At 40.9% G+C, this 13700-nt stretch overlaps 1 long non-coding RNA gene across 1 annotated transcript; it reads right to left on the bottom strand.

The window, feature by feature from the left end:
- Positions 1-6887: 6887 nt before the first annotated feature.
- On the bottom strand, positions 6888-13437 carry LOC147314751 (uncharacterized). Its single transcript, XR_015124703.1, has 4 exons — positions 13330-13437; positions 11626-11658; positions 7433-7592; positions 6888-7213 (listed from the first exon to the last, which is right to left on the bottom strand). It is a non-coding gene; the product is annotated as an uncharacterized LOC147314751 (long non-coding RNA).
- Between the last annotated feature and the right edge of the window lie 263 nt (positions 13438-13700).

The following is a 13700-nucleotide window of genomic DNA, read 5'->3' as shown; positions in this document are numbered from 1 at the left end:
TGTTGACCTTACCCATCTTTTTAGTCTTCTGAGAGCACTGAAGCTTCTTTTAGCCTCAGTACATGCATTTTATCCTCAGATTAAAATTATTACTATGTGCTTGATATAATAATAAAAATAATGGATTGGATTTATATAGCGCTTTTCAAGGCACCCAAAGCGCTTTACAATACCACTATTCATTCACTCTCACATTCATACACTGGTGGAGGCAGCTACAGTTGTAGCCACAGCTGCCCTGGGGCAGACTGACAGAAGTGAGGCTGCCATATCGCGCCATCGGCCCCTCTGGCCAACACCAGTAGGTAAGTAGGGTAAAGTGTCTTGCCCAAGGACACAACGACCAGGACAGAGAGCCCAGGGATCGAACCGGCGACCTTCCGGTCACAGATGCGATTTCCAACCCCCTGAGCCACGGTCGCCCAACATGTACCTCACCTTTGGCCCTGGCTCTTCCCCTCTGACTGCACTAGGACATATTGCCACCTGATAAAATAACACATTGATTCGTGCCATATAAAAAGTGAGACATGTCAATTCAGATTCTTTGTCAAATATACACTAATAAATCAATTTACTTCAGCAGCCTAACAATTGTCATGATAATAAATACTAGTTAATCTATAGCACCAAATCATCAGTCAGTCGCCTGTGACCTCGCATCTTCACCTCTGTCTGAGCTACAACATGGCAGAGCTGCCTCTGTCACCTGATAAATAACAGTGAGACATTCCAAATACATGCAGTCACATATGTGCTTCAAATACAGTAATGAACCAATAAGTCATCATCCAATTTCACCTGTGATCTTGTATCACCATTATTTTCTATCACCTGACAAATAGGACATACCTGACAATAAGAATAAAATGTGGAGCTGCTTCAGTGTTTCTGTCAATTTGTGCAGATCTTGACTCATCAGTAATGTTTGTAGGGTGAGTGCATTTTTAAAACAATTTGTGTAAACTGCACTACAAGATGAAATATTTGCAAAATCATGACTACCTCATGATATTTTGTCTCAAAAATTAACCCTATGAATATGTCAGTACCATTAGGATGAAATTATTGTCTCACCAACATTTTAACGTTAGACATACAATTTTAACAGCCTCTGTAAACTAATATCCTGGCTTGCTCGAGGCTGCCGTTTTCTCTGACAGTTTCAATCAAAATTAGAAATGCTGCTCTGAGACTGAGAGAACTAATGCATGTTGTGCAGTTACTTTCCAAAACACGTTATTCATGGTTATATTTTTAGACTGATGTGGGCCAAAGCCTAGCACAGCCTGTAACATTATTATGACGGACACATTTTATGAGTGAACTTGGCTTTAAGTGACTTACAGGTTTCTTTGAAAAATACTTTCTTATATCCAGGTTCTTCCTTTTTGCTGCCATCCTCCTCTCCTCCTCGCGGCGCAGGCTTGCCGCTGCTAAAACTAAACAGAGCTCCTTGAAAGGCACAACCAGTCACTACAAAAAGTAATTTACACTAAACCACATTATTAGGTTAGCAAAGAGCAATATTTTACTTTTGGGTTATGCAAATTATTGGGTTGGAAAAACTGAAAACTTTAAGTTGAAATGTCTTAATTTTAAGTTGGATTAATGCAAAATGTTTATTTGACAACAATTAATTTATTAAGTACATGTAACTTAAATCAGTTGTGTTAATCTAATGTATTAACTTCATTTCAAAGAACTTAATTAAATTTGGTGTTACCAATTGAAATAATTCAATTAAGTTGGTTCAACTATTTTCTTTTTTCAGTGTAGCCAGTGACACAACAAAAAGTAGTCTCGAGTTCTTGCCGTTCTGTCTGCCTGTAGTTTGGGGGTGGTAACCGGAGCTTAAACAGGCTTTGGCTCCTAAGGCAGTACAGAACATTTGCCGCAAGTAGGAGGTAAATGGGCCCCAGTCAGAAACAATCTCAGCCAGAATGCCATGTAATTTAAAAACATGTTCAACTAAAAGATGGCAATCTCGGACGCCGTGGGCAATTTTTCCAAGGCATTGAAATTGGCGGCTTTGAAGAAATGGACTATGATCATGAGTATGACTATATCTTTCCTGAAAAAGCTGTGAGTCCTGTGACAAAATCTAAGGCAATGTGCGATCACGGGCGATGGATGTGGGATGGATAGTGGTTGTAACAGACCAGCCTGGGGTTGATTTTGGGCTTTATTTCTAGATCAGACGGTGCAAACTGCCAGGTAGTCTCTTGCATATCTCTCTAATGTCTCCCACCAAAAATACCTCTTGAGTAGGGTGGCAGTCTTCCCACATACATACATACTGCCGGTTAGCTGGACCCAGCCAGGATCTGGTTCTATGTATAAACTCCATGTGATAGTGTCCTGCACCTCCTACATTACTTCCCCCACTTCACAGTTAGCAGGAAGAATGGGTGCCACCTCCATGGTTTCTTCACCTGACTCAAACTGCTGAGAAAGAGTGTCTGTTTTAATATTTCTTGAACCTGGGCAATATGAAATGGAAAAATTAAAACGAGCGAAAAACAGTGACCACCTTGCTTGCCAAGCATTTAGTCTTTTAACACTATGTAAATATGTTACGTTTTTATGATTTGTCCATACTATTAAGGGTTGTTCCGAACCCTCCCGGTCTCCCACGGCGCAATTTCTCTTGGCTCTAGTCAAGCGGCGCATAAAGAAAGTACGGGGTTTTAGTCTGGCAGAGGTCTGTAAACCGCCCACCTGTATCTCCAAGACTATTTTTTTTTTTTTTTTGCCTGTCCCATTTGGTTCTTTAGCCGTCAGAATTGTTGTCTGAAGACCAACAAAGATACCCAATGGATTTATTTTGCCAAATGGATCATCGTGGCATTGCCGTATTGGTCCATTTGATCGACCTTTGTTTTTATTATTTATTTTATTTTATTTTCAGTTGTTACAAATGGGACAGACATGAGTGAGGGATAGGAAAGGGAGAAAGAAAGAGTAAGGAAAAGAAAAACAGAAGGGGAGAGGGACAGTGAGAAAGGGGAAAAAAAATCTCCTGGATGACCTGTTGAGAGAAAAAGAATAGAAAACAAGCAACAAAAAAAAAAGAAAAAGCAACATACTAAACACAACACCATCGCATTAATCTAGCTAAGTGTAAACAGCAGTAAATACTAAATATTGAATGTTGTTGTGCAGCACGCAGGAGAGACAGCACACAATGTGCTTTGAAGTAGCAGCCAAGAAAGGTGTGCGAACAGTGAACACCTGTGTGCACACCTGTGTGGATCAGCGCGCTTGTATTCAAATGGTTTCCACATGTAATGGTCTGCAAGAGGATGTAGAGAGCCATAGCCCCGTCCCGCAGGGCATGAAGCAGGCATGGAGGAGATCCAGGCCCCAGACATCCAGAGGCCCCAGAGTGCGAGATCCCAAGGAGGACCACCGGAGGGGCATCCGTGCCACCCTCATGGGAAGGGCTGAGGATCCCCAGACGAGGCGTCACCCAGTAGCCACCGAGCAGAAGCTAGAGGGGGCTGCACCGGTGTGCCCGCCGACTCTGCCGGCAGCCAGTTGTGCCAGAGTGAACCGAGCCGCAGGCCCAGAGGCCCGAGGGCCCCCCCCCCGCGCCCCGGAAGAGGCCTGACCGAGCAACAGGCGCCAGGCCCCACCAAGTAGCCACCGGGTGTGAGCTGGTACATACCTGAGCGCCCAGCCCCGGACACCAAGAACCACCAATGCACCGACCCCTGAGGGCATCAGTCACCGGCAGGGAGTGTGGTGAGGGGAGATAGGCCTCCACACTTTGGAGGGCCTGGGAGTTCCCAGAGAGGTGGAGTCTAAGACCCGACATGACATATAGACACAGACAAACAGGCACACACAGACACAAACATGCATTCCCACACTCATGCACACATATACAAACACTCAGCACTCACCCAACATAAGGATTGACATAAATGGACATGTACATACAATCACCCTCCCCAAACATACTTGGTCCAGGTACCCTCGACCCCAGAGGGGGAAACAGAACCCAGACCCAAGAGATGTTACCCTTCCCCCCGGGGTAGAGGCAAGCAGACCGTCCCAGGCTCTGCAGCAGGGAGGCCAATCAGACAGCCAACATCTCCTCCCAGCCCCCCCGCCCTGGTGGCTAGTAGAGAACGGGGGTGTGTGAAGACCCCATACCTCCCTCCTCCCACTCATGTGTAGTGTTGCTGCGTGTTGCTCTAAAGTGCATTTAAAACAAGGGAGAGCATGGTGCTGCTGCCAGAGAGCAGCAGGTGTTAGCACGGCCCATCCCGAGAACCCTCAATGTCTACATGGATTTAAAATTGAGAGGTGGGCACCGGCGCCAGAGGTAGGTTTGAATACACAGACCGTCCACTGGACGCCATTAACGTGCCCACCCTCAAGGCCCTATATATATGTGTGTGTTATGAGAGTGTAAGTAATGTGGATGTCTAAGTTGTGAGATAAAATTGAGGCACAGGTGGCCAGAAGGGGACGGGGGGGGGGATGTCTCCCCTGCACCCTGGTGACACACCCGCACCCCAAGGCCCTACCTGTGTGGGTGGGTGTGGTGGAGCGGGAAGAGGGAGGTAGTGATGGGGGAGGAAAAGAAGGGAGGGGGAGGATGCCCCTGCCTAGGGCCAGCTCCCCCGCTGACCCCAGTAGGCACCCCCCGTCCTCTGGTACCCACCAAGGCAAGGGAGCCCAGGCCCATCCTGACCGGGGCCCCAGCACGGAGGCGAAGCACCCCCGAACCCCAAGCCCCCACGCCTGCCCCGGATCCACTCAGGGGCAGCCAGGCCACCAGGCCAGTAACCTACGTTTGCCAGCACAGACCATCCTCCAGCCCCGCTGCACGCAGCCACGAGGAGAACAACCTCTAAGAGCGACCAGAGCCACTAACCAGGTTATGAACACAACCCCCGGGTTAAGCCCTCCAGGGATAATGTCTCTAGGGGTCCTCCAGGCGTCCATTGCCTTGACAGTGTGAGCAGTTGTTGGAAGATGTAAAGCCCATCTTGAACATCCGATGACCTGTATAGTCAACACGTTCTCACTCCCAACTCGTCAAACGTGTGACGCATGGTCAGGCTCCCTCTGCTGCACTTATGGACGCGCAGGGTACCCCCCTCGCGTCGGGAATTGACGTGAAGGGTCCTCCGATTGAAGAGATTGCCGCGGAAGAGCCTGTTGTCCGTATATTTATATATTTCCGAAATCACTTTGTAGTGACGTATACTGACCACAATAAATTATATAATGTAAACAACTACCTGAAAAACAGGTAGAACGATACTTTTGTATGGTTTATTGCATTTATGGAGGGAGTGATGTATGCTGGGTAATGGCACAGCTAGCTACTGGGTGACTTTATTCACCCGCTTCGGCTGTTATCAGTCCATACAATGGGCGTTATTAGCACAAATCAGTCCCATAGATATGGGCCATCTCCTGCTAGATTGTTCAGAAGGTTGTTCTCATCCATCCAGATGGAGGATCACTACCCAGCCAACATTTATATGTGGGGCCCATATGGTTTGGAAATGGGCTGAAAAATGGGCCCCATATAGGATTGTCCGCGGGTTCCGTAATGGCCCCATATTAAATGCCCATATAGGTGTTATGTTAGGAAAATCTGGGAACTAAATGGGCCCCAACTGGGAAAAGTACACAGAAACCCACCTGGGCCCCATCTTTCAAGTTTTTGTGGGTACCATGTAGGCACCACATAGGCTAAAAAGAGGGTTTTAAGTGGGATTGTCCGCAGGTTCCATAATGGCCCCATTTTATAAGCCCATCTCGGTGTTATATTGGTAAAATCTGGGAACTAAATGTGCCCCAACTGGGCAAAGTACACAGAAACCCACCTGGGCCCCATCTTTCAAGTTTTTTGTGGGTACCATGTGGGCACCACATAGGCTAAAAAGTGGGTTTTAAGTGGGATTGTCCGCGGGTTCCATAATGGCCCCATTTAATAAGCCCATCTCGGTATTATATTGGTAAAATCTGGGAACTAGATGGACCCCAACTGGGCAAAGTACACAGAAACCCACCTAGGCCCCATCTTTCAAGTTTTTGTGGGTACCATGTGGGCACCACATAGGCTAAAAAGTGGGTTTTAAGTGGGATTGTCCGCGGGTTCCGTAATGGCCCCATTTTATAAGCCCATCTCGGTGTTATATTGGTAAAATCTGGGAACTAAATGGGCCCCAACTAGGCAAAGTACACAGAAACCCACCCGGGCCCCACCTTTCAAGTTGTTTTGTGGGTACCATGTGAGTACCACATAGGCTAAAAAGTGGGTTTTAAGTGGGATTGTCCGCGGGTTCCATAATGGCCCCATTTTGTAAGCCCATCTCGGTGTTATATTGGTATAATCTGGGAACTAAATGGACCCCAACTGGGCAAAGTACAAAGAAACCCACCCAGGCCCCACCTTTCAAGTTGTTTTGTGGGTACCATGTGAGTACCACATAGGCTAAAAAGTGGGTTTTAAGTGGGATTGTCCGCGGGTTCCATAATGGCCCCATTTTATAAGCCCATCTCGGTGTTATATAGGTAAAATCTGGGAACTAAATGGACCCCAACTGGGCAAAGTACACTGAAACCCACCTAGGCCCCATTTTTCAAGTTCTTAGTGGGTACAACATGAGGAAAACATGAGCTAAAAAGTTGGAATGGCATTAGCAGTGGGTTCTGTATTTGCATCTTATTTCTAGTTTGAATTGACTAAGTTCTGGCACCGAGTGGGCCCCATGTAGTAAAACAGTCACAAAATCAATTTTTCAGACGGCTAATACGGGTTCTGTGACACAAAGACACCAAATATATTAAAGCTGACCGCAAACAAAATCTAGTTTGTAAATAAAACCATTTCAAAAATCACGAGGGTACACAAAACAACATTTTTCACATTTATTTTGTCCAACAACTGTGATTTTACGTAACTGTATTCCAAAGTGCGTAAACGTTTAAAAACTAGAAATGTCAAACTACAGCAAAATTCCTTAGATATTTGGAACTGTAGCAACATGGGGAAAAAGTCAGATGGAAAACTCAAAAGCTTATCTTGAATCAGCAGGGTTTGTTTTTTACAGAGCCGTAAGTCTATTTTGTACCCTTGCAGCCCTCGGTCCTCCTCTGTCTTTAGCTCCACTGAACCACTTGGACAGAGCCTTCTCTGCTTCTTGCAAGTTGACTTTTGATGTTAAATAATTCTTCAGTGCCTCTGCAAATGAAGAAGAAGAAAAACGGGCAAGCCAAAGTAAAGTTAATCTTAGCTTACTTCATTTGGTGATGATTTTCAAAGAACAATGTTTATTTCACTTTATTGCCTCAAAAAATATATACAAATTGCATGATAACCAATCTCAGTTACACTTTCAAACACTTTATTAAAAAAGTTTAGTTTTCTAAAGTTCAAATGTCTCAAGTGAAACTAACTTACCATACACAACATTAAAAAGACGCAAATCTCTGAACTTTTTTTCCCCATGTCGGCCAAGCATGTTGTACTCCACAGCCAGCTCAGGTGATATGAGGAATTTCATCATCCTTCTTGTGGCATCGTCTACACTTGTTTCCCCTGTATCTGCTACCATGGCAACCTGAGGGGAACATACAAAAAGGACAGATTAGATACTGGCATCTGGTTAGGATGCCTCCCTGGTGAGGTGTTTTGGGCACGTCCCACCAGGAAGAGACCCAGAACACCCAGGACATGCTGGAGGGACTATGTTTTTCGGCTGGCCTGGGAATGCCTTGGGATTCCCCCGGAAGAGCTGGGCCAAGTGCCTGGAGAGAGCGAAGTCTGGGCCTCTCTACTTAGTACCGGATTGGGTCGAGGGGCAGCAGCCTAAGCTTAAGATAATGGACCGGAATGGAGGATAAATGGACACTTTACATATTACTTAATGTTTACTGTGTGGTGATAAAAAAAAAATGGTAGTAAACACAAGCTAAACTAAAAAAATTAATTGCACTTCCTTAACCCTTTATCCCCAATAATGTTACGCAGGATAACTGGTAGGTCTGGTAGGTTTTTTCCTCTACTGTATACTATATGAATGTAATCAAGGATTAATAACAGAAAGAAAAAAGAAATTGAAATTTTGCCATTTTTACTAAAGGCAATCAAAATGTACATGAATAAAATATTTAAATTAGTCAATTCAAATTAATAACTCTAAAACACTGAACAAAATTAAGTATTTGACCCTGTGGTTTATTTTCGGACATCTCTTTTCTTCTAAAAGTCCAGGCGTGTTGGGCCCCTGGCAGAGCTCAGGTTTGACGAGACAGGTTTGGAAAAACCTGTCGCTGGCGACTTTTTGGGGGCTAAAGGGTTAAAATAAATAGGAATTGGCCAAAATTTGTATAAACTATGAAATAGCAGAACAAAAGTAAAAAAAAAAATCTTTATCTGTTATCAGAATCAAATATTTGATTAGAATAAAAAATTTAACTTTCTGGAAGATTTCTCGTTACATCTGTCATAAAAGTAACAACATCTCAGAAAAGAAACATGATAGCAACAGAAAAATATGATAGCAGTGTGATGTGATGGTCCCTGGCCAGATTTTTACACATATTATAAGCCCTGTGACACAAAAACCACAGAACTCTGACACGCACAGACTGTTTTCCTTCGTGCTAATGAAGAAAAATGCTGGTCTGGTATGTAAAAGGGAATTTATTCTTCCAGGACCTGAAGCTCCGTAATGCAGCCCTCCAACAGCCAAACCTATCTGTTCTCTGATTGTCTTGATGCATGCTCAATCATCCAGGTAAGTAAATCTCCAAAAGTTGATTCTGTTCATCTGGACGTAGCGCTTGCAGCATTTTCTCCCACTGAAAATGCTACGTCCAGATGAACAGAATCAACTTCTGGAGATGTTCTCTGATTGGATTGTTTAATTGGTGATTGACATGCAATTGACCAATCAGCTGAAAGGAAGAAAAATAGGGTCAAAATTTGGATGTGTAAGTATAAATCCACACACAGCCAGGAAAGCCGAGCGCAGAGTTGTTTGTAGCACCAATTCAGCCAGAGTGGAGCCAGATGGATTTTCCATCCATCCACACTGTAAAGTCTATAGACCAGCAAGTGATAAATTAACAGTGTTGTTGGTATTTTCTAAAACAGTTGTATGCAATAGGAATTGCTGTTTATAGTCCTCCTGTATATCTGCATGTTCCCTCCCAATTAAAACCTGTGATAATGGAGATTCAAATTCATGTCATACCTATACCAACAGTTATCAAGTATCCAGATCGACCTTTACTGATGTGCTCTGTCAGTGCGCCCCAGGGCAGCTGTGGCTACAATGTAGCTTGCCATCGCCAGTGTGTGATTGTGTGTGTGAATGGGTGAATGACTGAATGTAGTGTGAAGCGCTTTGGGGTCCTTAGGGACTAGAAAAGCGCTATAAAAATGCAGGCCATTTACCATTTAAAGGAAAATTGTTATTTCCATGTATTTTCCTGTTCTGCCTTCAACTTTGAGGACTTCCCCCCACATTTCTAGTTGTGACAGTGCACCTACAACAAAAAAAATCTGCTGTGATTTACATTTGTTGAAAGAGCAATTTTGTAAAATAGTCTATTTTTGTATGCACAGTTTACAAATCTGTCCTGTACAGCATGGACTGATTGCATGCTAAAAAGTTGTTGCTTAAAAATAAAACAATAAATTTTTAATTAATAACATCAGCAGAAAGCCTTGTTATTAATTAGATGTACAATTTCTATAGAATACGAAACAACTCAGTTCATTTTTGATCATATCAATACCAGCATATTACACAACTAGTGATGGGATTTTCGTCTCTTTTTAGAAAGCCGGCTCTTTCGGCTCCCAACCGGCTCTTCAGGTTGTTTTGTTGCTTTAATTAATTTATTATTAACAACAATATAAAATTATGAACAAAAGGAATTACTAATGTAAAAAAAGAAACGTGGTTTTATTTATATATGTTTATATATAAATATATATGGTGGCCCCTAGAGACAAAGCATGTACAAACTCCAAAACCCATTTCTAGCGTCAACTGAACTTCCAAAACAGAGCTATCTAGATCACTTAATTTACACAATTGAAATCATATGTGTATTTTTTGTGTATTTATACACAAGCACTCATATATATTCATAAAAAATTCCAAAAGCTGTTCATTTACCTGTTACTACCACACACCAAATCCGGTCGTTGGTACTTCCTGGCTTGTGTAGCCACTAGGTAACAAAATCTCAACACTGTGCCTAGCATCCTGGAGCACCTCTGTTGTGTTTTGTACGTGCTTTGGAGTTTGTACGTGCTATGGAGTTTTTACGTGTTTTGGGGTTTGTACGTGCTTTGTCTCTAGCAGCCACCGTAAATATACTTTTATTTATTCTCTCCACATAAAATGTAATAAATAAATCATATAATACAAAAAAAACAACTATTTACATTTCAACTTTTAACTATTTAAATTTTCAGCTTTTTCCTTTTAAACAAATTTAAAGTGAAACAACACAAAACACTGCAAACCACAACACAATTAAATATAAATTATAATATGAAAACAAACAGAAGATGCACATTCTCTGTCATATGGGCCTGCATGAATAAACTTTCTGAATCCTTTATCATCCGCAATTGAAAATAGTTGTGGATGATTACTATACCTTTCTAATGTGACGTTGTTGTCCCTGGCTCTCTTTCTCTCTCTCTCCCTCCTGCTCTGTTACTGTGCTACTGCGTGTGTAACAACCGCCCCTCCCCCCTCTTCCCAGCGCAAAGCACAAGGCTCGCGTGCAGAGTGAAGCGGAAAAAAAGTGCGAGAGAGAGAAAAAACACGCTTGTGTCGTTCACTTCAAAGAGCCGTTTCGTTTTGACCAACACATCACTAACAACCATGATGAAAAACGCTCATCTGCTTCCATCACCATCAGCTGATTAACATTGAGCTGCTGCAGTCAACACCATCAAACTAATTTAGTGTTTAATGTTATGTTATTGAATGCTTTTATTTTTAAATCTTTACCAGCGCTTAAAGACTGTAGATGTTCACACCTGGTGTTAGAAAACCGAGCTCACTGCAGTATTTTTTTTTATAACAGGAAATTTTAATTTTTATTGGTTACCGTGTTTATTACCACTTTTATCAGTAATGTACTTCCTATAAAATATGGATTTGATAAGTTACCGGTTTATTGAAATCAGCTAGTGAACACATCGATCACTTTATTGAACTACACGCCTTACACTCTTGTGAGCTCTGGTTACTAACAGCAGGTGTGAATGTTTGGAGTCCAAAACGCAGATAAAGATTAGAATAACAAGGCAATGTAAAATCAGTTTAATGCAGTTGACAGTAGCAGCTCAGATGGAAATCAGCCAATTGTGAGGAGAGCAGCGGACCAAAACTGTCAGAGTTGTGGGTCAAGTGAAGAGAACACTGTTGGCATTATTGTTAGCATAAAAGATGAAAATTAAATAAATGTTAAATTTTAAAATAGATCATTGCCTCCTGTGCCTAAATAAATATATATACTTAATACCAATAAAAAAAAAAAGGATGCCCCAAAGACCATCACTTTTCAAAAATAATAATAATAATAATAATAAGTAATACAAATAATATGAAAGTTACTTACATGTCAAAGATGGTGCTTGTGATCTTGAAGAATCTAAACGTGATAAGGAAATGAAAGAAAGTGCATGAGAAAATACAAACATTTTTGTTTTTTCCCAGGATAATTCAATATAAAAGATTCTCTTACTAATGCACAAAATGAACAGTGTAATTAAAAGTTTGAAAGGCACTGCATGTGTTTATATGATAAACTGACTAATTCAAGCAGCAAAAGTCACAGGAAGATATATCAAAATGGTGACTTATGCCAGAACAAATGACTTGACAGACATAAATCCTAAATTCCTTTAAGTAAAAAAGGAATTACTTTTTTATAAGTGGTCCCTAGTGGTTTTCAAATTATTACATGGCTTGTTAATTTTTTATTAAATTATTAAGAAGCCAGATGAGTTCAAAACATTTACAAATTACTATAAAGCACTATCCAAACTTCAAATCAAGTGGCAAAATCTCCAAATTAAAAGTACTCGCAAACTATAAAAATTTGATTATACTTAAAAATATGCAAAAACTAATTTAGTGGAATTTTTACCTGCTCAAGAATACATTGAACATGCAATATTTAATTGAAAAGAACAAAATTTGTGTACTTTTAGAAAGGATTATTAAATATTTGGGGATAAAGAGGGTCTCGTACATTTACGGGCATCTAATTTCCTGGATTTAATGGTTTAAAAGTTTAATAGGTCTTTGAAGTTGATAATAAAATTGAGTCCATTATTAGCAAAAAGAATTTAAAAAAAAAAAGAGCAAAAAAATGCTTAATATATAATAATTGTTTTAAACTTAAGCTTTGTAATTGTAGCAGATTCCATTATGTCTGTAATTTTTTATTTAGCCCCACAGTAGTAAAAGCCATAAATGGGAGTTAGATTTATTACTAGTATTTTACACAGCATTCAGCTATAATAACATGTTCTGCATTTTCCTACTTCACCATCTGATCTGAACAGCTGCACTCTCTTAATTAATTAATGACCTAACATTTCTCAGTAACCAATAACTAGATGGAACAGCACAGTATCTAAGAGAGTGATCAGACAGTGTTTGAGCTAAAGACACTGTGTGTTTCTTTTGGGGGCTTTTTACACACTGATCCACCACCGTTTTCCCATAGTACAATGCATATCTGGTAACATTACCGTATTCAGATCAGAAAACCGTTTCAGCTGCAGGCATCTACTCCTGTAATTTAAACAATCACCTTGCTACACTGCACATGAATATTACGTAACATGGTATGACTAGCTCATGTTCAGACATTTAAGATACTGTTCAGCCATTTTGTTTACTGGGTAGTGCATAATGGCCGAGTTAGCTGAGCAGGAATCCACTAAAGCCAAAAAAATAATATAAATTTTTTAAATTAATTACAAAAACCTTATAGGAAAACCCAAGAAACAGTTGCAGAAGCACAGAAAAAAACTGCCGTGTACGTTATAGTGTGTAAATTCAAAAACTGTATAGAGAGAATGGTGCAATGAAAACAGAATAAGATAAGATGAACTTTATTGAGTAGAATATAGGCAGTAAGAGTTTTTTAATTAACTTTAAATTATGTTTGCCAAAGACAATGCAGCAAATTAACCCAGTTCTACCTGCTAGCTAAAGATGTTATGCTTCTCCCCCTTATACCGTTTAGGACGACTATAGAAAGTTACTAAAATAACCATTGATGAAAACGTATCAAACTTTAAGTTTTTACCTTTGTCATAGTTTTCGATTCTTTGGTATCCTTTTGTCCTCCACGTTCTTAAACACCAGGGAGAGAAAAGGCGCAACAGACGAAAGACCGCGAAGACTAGACGCTAGGCAGTGCAATCTGCTCCTCCCTCTTTTTAAACGAGCCAATAGGAGCTGCTCACATTAAAAACAACTTTATTTAAAAAGTCGTTTTACACCTGATACAAAAATTTTAAAAGTCAAACAATGCACAAGTTTAAAAGAACAATTTTATTTTTAAAAGTTTTTTAAGCATAGGGATGGTTAATATGTTTTAAAAAGTAATATATAATATTTATCAAAAAGTGTCACCCAAATCAACATCATAATAAAAATATAATTAATAAAAATATA

This window comes from Aulonocara sp. 'chitande type north' Nkhata Bay, linkage group LG14, assembly GCF_057382095.1.
Source record: "Aulonocara sp. 'chitande type north' Nkhata Bay isolate Kocher_YH1m ecotype deep benthic linkage group LG14, A_spYH_male_GT1.1, whole genome shotgun sequence".
NCBI lineage: Eukaryota > Metazoa > Chordata > Actinopteri > Cichliformes > Cichlidae > Aulonocara > Aulonocara sp. 'chitande type north' Nkhata Bay.
Note: the sequence above shows the minus strand (reverse complement) of the source record. Positions and strands in the feature narration are given on the sequence as shown.